Source organism: Triticum aestivum, chromosome 6B (assembly GCF_018294505.1).
Source record: "Triticum aestivum cultivar Chinese Spring chromosome 6B, IWGSC CS RefSeq v2.1, whole genome shotgun sequence".
Classification (NCBI taxonomy): domain Eukaryota; kingdom Viridiplantae; phylum Streptophyta; class Magnoliopsida; order Poales; family Poaceae; genus Triticum; species Triticum aestivum.
The window spans coordinates 112,790,737-112,806,453 of NC_057810.1; the positions used below are offsets into that span (position 1 = coordinate 112,790,737).

At 44.8% G+C, this 15,717-nt stretch overlaps 2 long non-coding RNA genes across 3 annotated transcripts; both read left to right on the forward strand.

The window, feature by feature from the left end:
• The first annotated feature begins 11,262 nt into the window (after positions 1–11,262).
• Positions 11,263–14,738, forward strand: LOC123136054 (uncharacterized). The gene is made up of 2 exons (XR_006466527.1): positions 11,263–11,887; positions 14,486–14,738. It is a non-coding gene; the product is annotated as an uncharacterized lncRNA (long non-coding RNA).
• On the forward strand, positions 12,154–13,567 carry LOC123136055 (uncharacterized). 2 transcript variants are annotated; one of them, XR_006466529.1, is made up of 3 exons: positions 12,154–12,464; positions 12,801–12,874; positions 13,385–13,567. It is a non-coding gene; the product is annotated as an uncharacterized lncRNA (long non-coding RNA). The 2 variants fall into 2 exon arrangements; XR_006466528.1 differs by having other exon boundaries at positions 13,393–13,567.
• Positions 14,739–15,717: the final 979 nt, after the last annotated feature.

The window sequence follows — 15,717 nt, forward strand, 5'->3', positions numbered from 1 at the left end:
ATATTTAAAAAGTTAGAGCCAGTCAAACATTTGGTCAAAATCTGTTTTTAAATAAAACAGAAAAAGAAAACGTTTCAGAGGGGAATACGCTTTCGGAGCGGGGAAAGCGTACTAGGGATAATACGCCTTCACTTAATCTCACGTGGACAGCGCGGGGTGTCGCTGACAGTGGGCCCGCCTGGCCCACTGGTCATGTTTGACCAGTCGCAGCGCGTCGTCTCCCTCCTCTGCCCGAGCGGAGCGGGGCTCCGGCGATCGTCGCCGGCGTTTGGCTGTTCCTCGCGGGCCCCCGAGGGTGGGGATGGATCCGCACGGCTGGGGCGGTCCTCCCGGTGGTTGAGGGGTTGCTGGGAAAGGAGTAAATCGCCGGCGGCGAGCTCCGCGGCGGAGGGAAGCTTCGGTGACAAAGTGAGTTTGTGGTGGCGATGGCTCCCGATCAAAATCAAGCAGTGGGAAAGGTTCATGGAAGGATGGGGAAGTTCCTGGCGAAGAGAACGGAGAGGGGGAGGTACTGGAGGTGCCGGATTGGCCGGGGCGGTGGCGGCGGCAGGAGTTGCCGGAGATGAGGAAGGAGACCTCCCCGGGTCGAATGCGAGGCAGGGAAGCGCCATGGGGGTAGTATGAGGTCGCGTGCGTGCTTAGAGGGGCTTGGGGTGTCCATTTATAGTGCGGCGAGGTCGGTTCCGCGGCGGTGGATAAGGGCGGTCAGCGAACCGACGTTCTGTAGCAGCAGGGCATCGTGGCGGCGACGAGCGCTAGCGGACATGGCTGCGGATGAGCTCGCACTGCTCCAGGGGCCAGGTGGCGAGCGGGCGAGGCTTGGGCGGCGCTGCCCGTGGCAGAGGCGCACTGCCGACGCCGGAGTGCCGCCAAGAACGCCCTGGCGGCGGCGCTGGAGTGTGCCAGGGTGGTTTGGCGCGATGCTGCGAGGCGGGGAGTGCGTGGCGAGGTGCTGCCGTGTGGGCCAAAGCTGGGGGGCCAGCGTGTCGGCTCGTGTGCGCGGCATGCAATATGCGCGCTCTGGGCGCGCCCAGCGCACGCACACCAGATGTTCGACACAATGCCGCGGCATGCTACAAGTCGCAGGTGAGGATGGGGTTTACCAGATCGAGGTTAGGAGCAACGGGGAGTCTAGTGGACATGCTGGTTTGATCAGAGGTGCAAGGTGACAATGCAAAGACAAAAACATGTCAAAACTGGCCATGCATACCAGGTGTTTGACAAAATGCCAAGGGCACTTAGGCATTTCTTGGAGTGTCTAAAATCTCCAGATCAGTGTCTCTGTGGATGAAAGAGAGAGTGGTGATGTTAGTTGGACAAAAGAAGAAACTTGTTAGTGCAAGTTTTACAAAACTTCAATCCTGGACAGGAAATAAATGACATTATTCCATGAACCAAAAATGATCTAAAAGGTGCATGCTCCTGGACTTAAGGGTTTAACATGGAGGACTACAAGTAGAAGAAATAATCAAGGGTATACGAGCAATTAAAATGGTGGTTGCTGTACAAACCATCAAGTTGGTCCAGAATGAAGATGAAGTTGATTCACTCAATATTTTCAAAGAACAACCCTGGATTTTTGCACAAGGTGGAATAATAGGCTCCTACTGACCTCCCTTAATTTTGGTAGAAGTTTTAAATGAATATAAAAAGGGTTGCAGTGCAAAATGCACTCTGGACCAGAGAAGAAAAATTGAGTGCAGGGCTCAAAATATTTCATGAATGAAATATATTTTTGCATATTAGAGACTTAAAAACATCACATGACATCTCCAAATTTTTGTGGAAATTTTAAGTGAATCTATCAAATGGTTGTAGTTCAAATATGGTCAATTTAACCCTGAAAAACCATTTTCAAGAAAATAAAGATCAAGCAACTTAATTATTTAATTAGTTATACTGATAAAAGGAAAGTTTTTATTGAGAGGTTAAATAAGTCCAACAACATTTTTGAAAAGTTTTATTTTTTTGGAGAAACTCATCATAACAGGGAAGGAAATGATTTTAAAAAAATCAAAATGGAGCTCAGAAATCCAAAGTTTCAATTCCTGAAAAAAATAATTTAATAAAACAAGGCCAAAATTTTTGGGGTGTCACAAAGATCTAGGTCAGGGGGTCACCGAGGGGGCCATAGGGTAGGGGGACGCACCCTCCACGCTTGTCGCCACCTCGTGGCTCTTCTGGCTTGCACTCTAAGTATCTTGGGTGTCTTTCGGTCCAAGAAAAATCATCATGAATTTTTATTCCGTTTGGACTCCGTTTAGTATTCCTTTTCTGCGAAGCTCAAAAATAAGAAAAAAAACTGAAACTGGCACTGGGCTCTAGGTTAATAGGTTAGTCCAAAAAATAATATTCCCTCCGTCCCAAAATACTTGGCTTCGATTTGTCTAGATGCGGATATATCTAATACTAAAATGTGACTTGATACATCCGTATTTAGACAAATCTAAGACAAGAAGTTTGGGACGGAGGGAGTACAAAATAGCATAGTAATGCATATAAAACATCCGAAACAGATAATATAATAGCATGAAACAATCAAAAAATTATAGATACGTTGGAGACGTATCATCCCCCCACCACTCCGAGATGGCGGAACGTTTTCCTCGGTGACGGAGCGGCGGCCAACGGCTTCGGCCGCCGGCCGCTGCACGAGTGGGAGGCATGTGTCCTCCATGAGGCAAACAACCCGGCACCACTCGACATGCGTGTGCCGGGCGCATGGAGGCTCACGGCCGGTGGCGTTCCTGTGCCCCCACCGCCCACCGATGCCAAACGCCGCAGCGAGATCGCGTGGATCCGGGCGTCCTTGCCGGAGGAAGCGCGGCAACAGCCGAAGTACGCCCCCTAGAACCATACTCTATGGACGGCGTACTTCCAGCACTGCCACGCCGACCAGCTCGCGTCCACCAACGGCGCTCCAGTGCCAAGGGGGCGCCACAACTCCGACGGTTGGCATCAGTGGTGGGGCGTCCTCGGGTGCATGATCCACACTGTCCTCGAGCACATTGAGGGCAGCAACAAGCCGTCGTTGGAGTACCCGACGCCCTCGTTCTCGCGCTGGAGCGGCAACTCATTGCTGCTGAGGTGCATGGCGGGGTCGTCCTCCTCTTCCTTCGGCTCCCGTTCCTTCGGCACGACGCCACTCGCCGCCGTCAAGCCGAGCCCCTGGAGACGCCAGAGCGCCGACGCAGCCGTGGAGGCAACCTCATCATAAATGAGGGCCGCCGCCAACCTTCACCTCTTCCCCATGGCCATCTTTGTCTGGTCAGGCTGAAGACGGAGCCGGTGACGCCCGTGGTCGTCAAGCAGGAGCACGTCGAGATGGCCGCCGACCTCGACACCGTCCTGAAGTGGTCGCGCGATGACTACGTGCGGGAGGAGATGCAGCGCCAACGCCATGCCCTGCAGGAGATCACCGAGCGGTGTCGCGGCCGCGAGGAGGGTGGCGTCATCATCCTCTCAGACAGCGACGAGGAGGCGCCGGCGCCGACCAACTCTGACCAAAGCGACGACCCAGGGCAGGGCTGCAGCAAGGATGGCGGCGTGCACGACGATGGTGATGACGACGGCGACGGCGGCGACTACACCGCCTTCTACCAGCTCCTCGGCGTGAACTAGGCTCGGGGCGGCGGCGTAGTTTTTTAAGTTTTTTTATGTATGTCTTTAAATTTGTACAAATATAAATGAAAACCGGCTAAATTTCATCCAAATTCGTGCCATTTTCTTCTAAATTTAGCCGAAATTGCATTTCAAAAACAGCGTCTGCGATCAACTTGGGGCCAATCCGAGCGTCCCAGGGCGAAAAAATCGCCGGATAGCCCTCAGACGGCACTATTTCAGCCCTGGGACGCCACGGCTGGAGATGCTTTAATATTTCTCTTTTCCTCTTCTTTAGCTCACCAGATTGACACTCAATAAAATATTCAAACACTCCAACATGACTAGACGTGGTTACAGTGAGCCAGCGATCATACCTGACACGTGATGGCCGAATCGGCGATTCGTTTGTAGAGAGAGACATCAGCTCGTCGGACGAATGGCGAAGCGGCGAAGGAACATGGAACCGATCGTATCCAGAAAAACGAGAGGAGGCTAAACCTGAGCTCTCTCAGCGATTTGGGCCTCTCGGACGTCCGATCAAAATCTTCTCGCGATACTGACCGTCGGATCTCGATCCAAATCGCAGTGGGTCGTTAGATATTTACCCGATCGACCTGGGCCGTCGGATAAAATTTCGATGGCAACAAATTGTAAATACCATACCCCACTAGGGTATTTTGGTCATTTTACATAGAGGCCTATAAAAGCCAGCAGCTCCCGTGGCAAGCCCTAGCCGCCTCCTCCCTACACCCGCCCCCCCCCCCCCCCCACGCACGTCCTCGCGTCCCAGCCCCCTCCCCTAACCCTAGCCCCCTCCCCCGCCGCCCACTTCCCCGGCGTTGTCGCCGTCATCCACCACCACCCCCACCACCCCCTCCCCTCTCCCCAACCCTAGCCCCCTCCCCCATCGCCCACTTCCCCGGTGTTGTCGCCGTCGTCCACCACCACCCCCACCATGCCCCCACCCTCTCCCCAACCCTAGCCCCCTCCCCCGCCACCCACTTCCCCGGCATTGTCGCCGTCGTCCACCACCACCCCCACCGTCCCCCACCCTCTCCCCATTGCTGCTGGCCCCCACCTTCTCCCAATCCCCTCACCTTCTCTCTCGTGGCCGGTGGATTCTCCCCTCGCGGGATTGATTCCTCTGAGACAGCGGGGTCTTCAGGGCCGGACGGGAGCGGCGCGTCCACCATCGACGCGTTGGTGAGCGCGGCGGTGGCCGTGGCCGAGCTCGAGCCCGTAGCTTAGATCCGCAGGATCCCCTCAAGAGCCTCGCGTATGCATCCTTCCTTACCTTTTCTTCTTCTTTCTCTGGTTTTCATCTTCCTCTGATGTGTGACTGTGTGCAGGCCCATCTCATCTCATCTGATTGTGTCAAGGAAGGGGGCCATGCCATGGAGAAGCTGTTGCGGCTCTTCTACCTCCCCTCCCCTGCGTAGGTCAGGTGTAGGTGGCAAGCCACCGCTTCCTCTCCCCTCTCCTCTGTCCTGCTCTCTCTCTCTCTCTCTCTCTCTCTCTCTCTCACGCTCGATTCGCTCTGTAGGTTGTTTAAGCTTGATGCATGCTCTTATAACTGCCCTGTGATATGTGATATTTGTTTGATATCGGAAGAAATAAATGTGCCCATGTTATTTTTCTGCTCATTGATATGCACATGGTTACAGCTCCTATACCAATTAAATGTGCTCTTGCTGTTTTGATTTGAGTGTTTCATTGTTCTAATTTCTAACTAGCATGCTAATTCAGTTAGGCTTACAAACATATGAATGCACAAGCTTTTTAAGAGAGCCAAGAGAGAAAAGGGAAAACTATTACATATGCCTAGATGCCTAGATGCTAATTCAATTAGGCTTACAAGAATATAAATGCACAATTTTTAAATAGTAAGAGTTTTTGACATAATTTTTCCCCTTTTGATAGATCAGATAAGTAATTTTACCTATAAGCTTATTTGCTTTGGAGGCTTATTGTACTGCTATAGTTTTCTCCACGGCACGGACTTGATGCCGGCGACCCTGCCGTTTCCACACCACCTTGAGGTATTTGGATCCTTACCTTACGCCCCAAACCCAACGCCTATTCTCACGTGCAGTATCCAAAATTCATGTGCTTCCCTACTTCAAATGAAAGGGTCCATGCTACATAAATAAACTAAGTCATGTTATCTACAAGTATATGCACTCCTGGACTGGAATGGTGAACTTAGATCAACTTATGCATACACACAAAAACACATGCACTTAGACTCATATAACTTGGTCATCACAACATGAGTTAGGAACAATTGCAGTGCTGTAAATTTGAGCGAGAGAGAGAGAGAGGAGTACATTACTTATTCCACTTCTAAGCTACGCTTGTGCCAATGTTCCTAATAGTTTCAAAATGATGTGTTTCTTGCCTTACATGAATGCTACATTGAAATCATAGAGCAGACAACTGTAGGTTTAGTTTTTATTTAAAGTATAGTATATGCTAGCTACTGTATATGCAACACCACATTTTGAATTATCCAATAGAATTAGGCTCATGTTCAGACTGTTCTAGATAGCAAACTGTAATATGTGAACCCCTGATGTATACTAGGAAGCGTTTGTTCATTAGTATGGCCATATGTGTCGTTGTGGCCAGGACCCTCCGGAGAGCTCATCCATTCTTTAGTTTTCCACCCCTTTAACCATTAATTTTGTTGGCCTTTCTTATGGATTTTCATTATTTCTTCTCTTTATATTTTCAAATTCTAATGGAGATGAAATGCACCTTGTTTCTTCTCTTTATATGCTCATGAGGACAGTGCTATTGCATCCGAATTGCCAAGTTGTTGAAGAATCTGGTCTTTTTGTGCTTGCCTACAAAGCTTCCAAATCTTATAGTTGCTTCATTGGAGCCATTTTGTTTTTGTTCTGTATAGTTCCACCTGAGTCAAAATTATTATGCATTTGCTCACAAGAAAAGCAGTCAGGACTAGAAAGCTGCATTGTTATTCCTTCTCCCTGGTTTAGACTATAGTGACGGGTTCAGAGATGATTGCAGCAAGGTCAAGTTCCTTTTTTACTGCACATGGATGTTTTGAATATGTTCTACCAAAACATTTTCTAACTAACATATTGATTTCATATTGTTGTTGTTTTTTTGACCTTTGATAGAAGGATCTGCTCATGTATTTTTCCTGCGTATATCTTTGTGCTAAAAAATGCATTTCTATTAAATATTAATTCCTAAGTAATTGTTTCTGATAACAACGATGCCTTTCCTACACAGGTTGTTTGATGCATTTGTGCTCGTCGGCGGGACGGTGCAAGGCGCAACTCCAACGCGGTTCCTTGCCGGTTGGACGGCGTTCAGGCGCAACCCCGGCGCGCACTGAGTACTGCCTCGGCTACAACCTCCCTCGGTGAGGTCCATATTCTTCCCACTCCTCTGCTTCGGCTACTTTATGGGACATGGCCATGGCTATATTGATGTGGTGCTCGTCTGGTTGATGCTCTATGCCCTACTCATGCATCGCTTCCTACTTGAGCTCTGTAGTTGTGGATCCATGCCATTTTAGGGTTTGCAGGTTGTTGTTCATGTTTAGTTGCTATCATAGGAGCTCATGTGATGCTCTGGTTTACATGTGGATGCCCTTGTCCTATAGCTATGCTCCTGGATTTGCTAGATTGATCAGTGGCGTTCGTGCTAGGGCAATGATGATTAATCGTAGCTGAAATAAGTGTGCCTTTGAGCAATCGTGGCACATGTGTGTATCAGGTTGGATCCTCCCTCTTGTCTCTAGAATCCTTCTTGATCATGTGATACTTGTTGTTGTCCTTGGATGGTCATTCTTGTTGAGTGATAACCAGGGCAGCTCCATTGTATGAACATATTGATCTAGTGATAAGAGATGACGGGGGTAGGTTATATGATCGAGGAAAGGTGTATCTGAGCCCGCTATGCAATGAACCCTGAATCCAGAAACACGAGACAAATCGAAACCCGAGGCTCCTCAGCGATTTGGGCATTCTGGCCGTCCGATCGGAATCTCCTCGCGATACAGACCGTCGGATCTCGATCCAAATCGCAGTAGGTCGTTAGATATTTACCCGATCAACATCAGTCGTCGGATAAAATTCCAATTGCATCAGGATGTAAATACCATACCCCCACCAGGGCATTTCGGTCATTTCGCTTATGTGGGTATAAGGGGGGCCGCTGCAGTGGGAGACCTAGCCGCCTCCTCATCTCTCACTCGCTCTTGCAGCTGCCTCCCTCCCACGCAGGTGGCTCCCACCAACCACAACGGCGGCGGCAACGGCCACGGAGGAGGGAGGCATATCAGCGGCGCCGGTGATGGCGTCCGGTGGCGGCTATGCAATCAACCCTGAACCATTTTTAGTTGTATTTAAAGGTGTTGCTTATTTATGCTCAAGTCGTGTTCGTGCTAGGGCGATGATGATTACCTTGGCTGGAATTAGTGTGCCTTTGAGCAATCGAGGCACCTGTGGGTATCAAGTTGGATCCTCCCTCTTCTCTCTAGAATCCTTTTTGGTCATGTGATACTTGTTGTTGTCCTTGGATGGTCATTCTTGTTGAGTGATAACCATGGCAGCTCTACTGTATAAACAGATTGATCTGGTGATAAGAGATGACGGGGGTAGGTTATATGATCAAGGAAAGGCGAATATGAGCCCACTATGCAATAAAACTGCAGCTACCTCCCCCAATGTGTGTAGTATTGAAGGCAAAAGAGAACTTTTCATGTCTTGCTACTTTAAAATTCCAAAAAGGTTCATTCTTCGTTTGTTGGGTACTTAACCATGATTTTTTTTTTGCTTTGGTTCGGGTTGAGATACTAAAGATTGTTTATATATGAAAATTATAGACACTTGTAGTTTTGTATGCCTCAACTGTAGCTTAGGATCCAGTGCTATAATGCTTTGCCTAATTAAAAATAACTCTAATCAATAATAGTGGTTCCTTCCTTTTGATTTGAACTGAGAGAGGGCCACTAATTCTTGATCTTAAGGTGACCCCATTTTTCTATGCGTCATGCACATGCTGCTCTATGTTCCCTTTTAAAGATTCTTGCTTGCATTTTGGGTTGGTTTTCTGCTCTCTATGTTCCCTTTTAGCGTTTCTTTCCGTTGTTGCTGCATTCCCTTTTTTGCATACTACATGCTCTTTTTGTATCTCATTCTACATGTGACATAACTAACTACTACATCTTCGGTCGGTATTCACATTGAGATGAAAGGTTATATCTGATATCATCTAGCTCAAGTAGGAACTTTCTGCTCCAATGTTTGCTATGAAAGGTTATAACTAATACATCTTCGATCAGTATTCCGATTTCCTTGCCTGGTATATTTCAGTCCCTTGTGAAATGAATCGTTTATGTGTATGAAAGTTTTTAGAATATCAAAAAAATATTTAGTTTTAGTGTCCAGTTCACTGCCAATTCTCTTACTGCTTACCATGCAAATAAATTATCATGTGGATTGACTATGCCTTGCTTACATTGCATTGGTTTATTTTGCTATTTGTGGCCTATAGTAAACTCATGTATCATGGATGGTTACTTTGATTTTTTTAATGTAAACAGTTTCTCAAACCTTCCTACTAATCTGACCATTATCTGCTTAATTACAACATTTGGACCGTCACCCTCGCACCAAGGCACCCAGTCGGCTCGCCGCAAGTACAGCTACGCCACCGCCTCCCCGGGGGGCTGCAAGGTGAAGTGGACGGCCGAGGAGAAGCCGCACGGTGGGGTCGGGCTCTCAAGTGGGAGGCGGAGCTCGCCTCCCACAACGACGACCGCGTCGATCGCAAGTGGAAGTGGGAGCCCAAGTCCAAGCCCGGTGCCGCCGGCAAGGCCAAGATCAAGCTCGAGGAAGCCAGCGAGGATGACAAGAATAAGCTGGAGAGGAAGTGCACGTAGATCGAGGAGGTCCTCGCCGGCTACGATGCCATCTTCAAGGTACTCGGTACAAAAGATGAACTTTTTGTGGGGGTTTGCAGTATATTTCCGACAGGTTATAGTAGTTTAAAGATTGCAGTGGAATTTCAGTAGAATGCTAAGTCAACTTACTTAAAGTTTGTATACAGCCAAGTTAATTTACTCCATTCTTCAATGAATGCTGCCAAGTTCCACAGATGCATGACTAGATTTAAGAGAAAGACTGCAGTAGCTTAAAATGGAACTTCACTGTTTTGAAATTTCCAGTAGCTTAAAGATTGCAGTGGGCTTTGACTTGGTGCTGTACTGAAACTTGTCTTGTTAGATTGTTAACTTGCTGATGCTTTCTTGATTATGTTAATTTTGTGGAGTATTGTATCTCATGCTTAGTGCTGCACCAATATTAGTATCTTTAACTACTCCAGTATTGCTTGAACTACTCCAGGAGATCATGTTAATTCTATTAATTTTATAGAGTAGTTTCAGTAATTTTACAGCAGCAGTACTCTTGCCTGTATATCCTTTTGTAAAAAAATATTTTATCCTTTCCTCTACAGGATGATGACTATCTAATGGTGATTCCATATTCCCACATTTTTTGCCCTCACGCTGCAAGCTCTAAAGCTGTCTCTTTTGCCTGCAGATATGTAGTTCTTCCCGTCGCTGGTCTGGATCTGTTACTGAGCTCATCGACCTGTGGGTAAGCCTCCATTTTGACCCGGTTTTCATCATCTACTTCAGCCGAGCCGTGATGTTGACATTTATTTTGCTTTGGAATGTCAGGTGCTGCTTATTTTGGTTGATCTTGTTGGATCCGTGGCGTCCTTCACGTCTTCGTCCATGTCCAGGGAACTGCAGGTTGACCCCTCACCTGCTTCTTCTCTAAGCTGTTGTTCCTTTGCATATCTAGGTCAGTGCTCGTGCATTGGTGTGTATTTATTGTTGATATATCGTGTGTGTCGTTTGTGTGGGTGTGCATACTAACAAATGAGTGCGTTTGTTTGTTGTTTCTTGTATTGGTGGAGGCAAAGTGTTATCCTGTCGGTGGATTTTAGTGGTTTTCTTTTCTGCCTTATTTGTTTGCTGCCATGTGCCTTTCCTTCCTTGGCTGCATCCTACTAGGGCTGTGATTTTGTTCTCATATGCACATATGGTTGCTTGGTGTTTCTTTTCTTTTTCATTTCTTTGTGCTTATTAGCGGGGCTTGTGGAAGAGAGAGGGAGGGGCAGATTTGGCGGGGGCTGGTGTTATTGGATTAGTCCATGCTTTGGTCATTTAGCTTAAGGGCCAATCACACTGCTGGTTACATTAGTTAGATGATGTATGTGTTAGTCTGATTAATCCAACATTAGTCATTTAGTTTAAGGGTTAGGAAAATCGCACAGTCTGTTAGATTAACTAGATGATCTGTTTGTTGGTCTTTTCTTATTAATCCCTGTTTGGTCATTTAACTTTAAGGGTTAAACAAATCACACGGCTAGTTAGAAAAAAGGAGGCTCTGTTTTTATCGTGGTTGCAATTCAGTTAAATCAAAGTGGCTTTCTTAGGTGCTAGATTTTTTTGCATGCCGTGTTTGTTCCCAGTTTTCAGTTTGTAATTATATGATAAGCAGAAAATTGGTTGTTGGTTGTTCTGTTGAGTTCCATTAAATGTTGAGATTGATCTATTTTTCTACCTATGCATTTGTTTTCTGTCAGTTTGTGCCTTTGTTTAGGTCAGTTGCCAGGCTGATTTATATGTGTTCTATAAAAACTCAGCTTAGGATGTCGCTGCAGTATTGGATCATCATAAGAAGTTGGAATCTACTAATCAGGATCAACCAAAATGGATAGTCCCATTAACTACATGCCATTTCTAGCTCAAAAAGTAATTTGTAGATTAATTCAACGGCAGTGTTCTTTAGTATGCAGGTTAGTCATCATTTGTATGAACAATTTTTGCATGCGTGGAAAAGAAAAGCTCGTGATGGGAACGAGCGGTGCCCTGGCCGGATGTGTGGTGATATTGCTGCTGTTGTGTGCATGCCTTTGGGGGAGGCGGGCAGTTGTGTGGTGGTGTTGTGGTGAGAGACTGAGAGAGAGATTGGGAGGCAGTAAGTTGTGAGAGATTGAGGGATGACAGAGGCTTATGGTAGGATTGGTATTTCACCGGTGAGCTTGCTCCCTTGGTTTCCTTTCTGTTTCCATGTTCCAGTTTATGATCTCCTATTGCTGATCTAGGTTGATGGTCGAGCTGCAATCTAAATTTGGAGCGTGTCCTTTTGTTGGTGCCGTCGTTCTCTCCTCCATGACCGTCGTCGTCACAAGCCCAAGTATCTTGGCTGGGTATCGACATAATTGGTGCACCTAGGTCCGTATCTCCATGTCTCTCAAAAAAAGAGCAACGAGCTATCTACATTTAGTCTGAATGTAGTTATATTCTTATTGACTTCCAATTTCTAAGCCATATATAAGATTGTAACTTTTTGGGTGATACACCTATAGTAAATCAAGGACCAATACTAACTGAAGATGTATAAAAATCATTGGTCAGAGAACAAAATAAGAAAGAGGTGGCCATGAGTAGTTATATATGATAGATCAAAATAATGATCAGTTATTTAGTTGTTTCTCCAATAGCATTGCATGTAAATGAATCTTAATAGTATATATTTCAATTGCAGTTTTTTCCCATCTTTTCAGTTTGTTAAATATTTAAGTTCTATTTTGACAAATTTTGTACTAAAGTGGCACATACTTTCAGTTATTGCAGAGCAGTCGAACGAGTACCTCAAACTGATACACACTACTTATGGTGGTCTTCTAATTGAACGGGACATTTACAGAAATTTAATTTGACCGGAGAAGCTCTCGGGACACTCGGCACCAAAGAGATTCCTGGTTCTATCATCTATTGCTACTCTCTGTTCTTCTTTTATCGTCTTCAGGTGAGACGTGATCTTTAGCCTGCATCTTTTGTTGTCATTTCTGGACTAGCTACCTCCTGATATACAAATGCAGTAGGGTCAATTCATTTTGGGTTGATAAGTGTGTGCTTAGAGTATAGTAGAATTTTATTAAGTTACTGTTAGTCGGTAAATACTTTTTACTTTTGAATGGATGCCTTTTAACTTTGAAGGTGAGCCCTCGTCTAATCGTGTGCCACAGTTTTACTATCGAATGGATATTTTTTTGTAAATTTTTGAATGGATCATGGCCATGCATAATTTCAGTTTGGGCTGGATTTTGGAACTGACAAACATCAGTTGTATATGTGTATTCAGGTTCAGAAAAGAAAGGGTATTCAAACTATTCTCATTTCTCTATTAAATCAAAGATGATAATGACATCGACAAAGGTCTGTATGCTCCTGTTGTCAAGTCTACTGATTTTTTATTCTTATTTTAGCAAAGTCTCCCTGGTGAAAGCATTCTTCGATGCCAAGTAGCCAGTGAGCTTGCCAACGAGATACGGAGTAGCATTTATTGTGACTTTTCCTCTCATGTAAACATGCATTTATTTCGGACATGAAGAAAAACCACACATGTTATAAAATGTTTTCCACTGCAGGTTGTTTTTGGAGGATTAGTTTTGCATATATTCTATTTTTAATAAACATTAAATGCTAGGTTCATTTCAACCTGAACCGTATTGTTTGGAGATGTAGTTTATAGTAAGTTGTTGATTACCAACTGTTCGGGCAAAAAAATGCATGTTTAGGCAGATTTAGCTTTTGAACTTCTCTCGAGATATGTCCCAGACATCATATTTGAAATGGCTTCTATTTTCTAAATATGAGAGACTGGACATGGCAGTATGTAAAAATGTGTCGATGTTACTTTTCATTTATATTCACATGCTGTTGTAGTGTTCCAGGCTTGAAAATGATAAAACATTGTGGGTGGCTGCAACTGACCGACTCGAGCTCGCTTCAGCCTCCTCCGATCCTGCAGCTACTGTCTCCCCAAGCAAAGTCAACCTACAACAACAAGGTGAACCTCCTACCCTGCAGTTTAGGGAACAAGAACTATCTCAGATAATAGGACATGGTAGGGTCACAGGAAATAGGAAGATCCATACGTCAAACTTAGAGAGAGAGAGAGAGAGAGAGAGAGAGAGAGAGAGAGAGGGATGGAGGGAGGGAGGGAGTGAGTTTGTGACATGCATCCTCAAGTACAGGAAAAAACCATGGCATCCTCAAGCCGCCATGGTTGGGGAAGGATAAAATTAGAAAAGGGTTGATTTGAGGCCACAAATCTGTAGCATATCTCTTTTAGTTTGTCCTTTGTATATGATCATGTGGCCAGCTTTATTCAGTTCATTCATTTTTTAGTCATACTTTTCTGCTAAATCTTCAGTTCTCTTACTTCAAATCATCTGACCTGCTTTCTTTTCTTCTCCATACAAGCTACATGTTACTGTTACATACGTGTGGGAGCAGATTAAATCTGTCCATTGAATTTTAGATATACTTTTCTTAAATGGATTATTTCAAGGCTTGTTATGTATTGTTCATGTCTTCTGCCTTTCAAGTGTGTTGGTAGCACACATTTAGTTAGTAACCAACACATATATTTGTTGATGTCTTCTGCATTGTTCATTGAGCAGAAAAGTATCACTGTTTAGGTAAAATATATGATGGGTTATAGGACTGCATGAACCATTTTATCCTTTTAACAGAACATGGTCTACTCTAATCTCTACCATGATTGTGTCATGTTGGTAGCGTGATGGATGCGCCATGGGGCAAGTCCGTTTGATGAAAGGTGTGGACGGAAGAGCGACAATAATTACGAGGTTGGTCAAAGATCGAAAGAAATCTCTTGTGTGTCTTCGGTTTCGACACTACGCATAGGTAGCTGTCATTGATAAATCAAACTTTGAAAAGTTTAGTTCAAGGTTCATAACTCTGTTGTCACTGGGGAAAGTTTTACCTGTTTCAAGTGACTGAACAAACTACTCATGGCAGGTTCATGTGATGTGGCGTATGAAAGGTCGAACGTCAAGACGATCAGGTGGATCTATCAAAAAATATGCTTCTATGGAACTATGTAGGTTTTTGCCTCACATTGCCGCTGTGGCTTGCTTTTGCTGTATGAAAAGTACGCTATATGTATCGAACTTGATGTAGATTGATCGAGCTTGCTCACTTTTGGCACAAGTATATATTTCCCATTTCCTATGAACTTCAAGACGAATGGTTCTACTGATAGAATTCCTCATGTTTTCTTTGCGTTTGGTAAATGTGATTGCCTTTCCTTATGTCATGACTTTGACAAATGATCCCATACTATGTAGCAACGATATTGTGCTTTGTTTAAATGCCGGGATAACAAGTTCAGCCAGGTACCACGCGCCAAGGCGCGTTTCCGATCTAGTTACAAGGAGAGCAGAACGGCGTCGAGGTCTCTGAGGATTTCGAGGACCTTGATCTCCAGAAATTTAATCTAGGGCGAGGTCATGGAGAAAGAACGGGAGAACAACAGGCATGACGAGGCATGAAAATCTGATCGCTTGATGCTCGCCTCTCAGATGCGATACCATGTGCCCTATATTCAAACACGTTTTAGTGTTAGATACATCCGTATTTAGAAAAATCAATAATTTAGGACGAAGGTAATATTTATGAATAAAGGGAGTAGTTCATAGGATTCTCAAAACGCAATAATATGAAAAAATAATAATATAATTCAAGTAGCATATCCTCTTGAATCCTACTCCAAAAATGAAGGGAGTATAAGATTTCTAAACCGGGGAAGTTTGGATCAACTAGTACGTGATGTCACTGAAAGAAAAAATTCACCAAGAGTTTGAGTAGGTGGAAATTTTTTCTTCAAAATAGAGTGCAAAATAGTACTTAGATTTTTTTTCTAAGGATCCTAATACTGCAAATGTAGAAAATTTTCCTCAGGGTGCATCTAAAATCCCAGGCAATTCCTTTGAACCAATGGAGCCCTTAAAGAGACGTTTATGTTCTGAATTAAATTATCTTTTAAAAAGTGTTTGTGCATCTCATAAACAAATACTTCATCCGTCCGAAAACAAGTGTCGCTCAAAGAGATGTCTAGATGTACCGAAAGTAGGTGTCACTCAAACAGATGTCTAGATGTATCTAGACATCTGTTCAAGCAACATTTATTTTCGGATGGAAGTAGTACTCATGTATTTACCCACAAATAAAATATAATGTAAATATTAAAA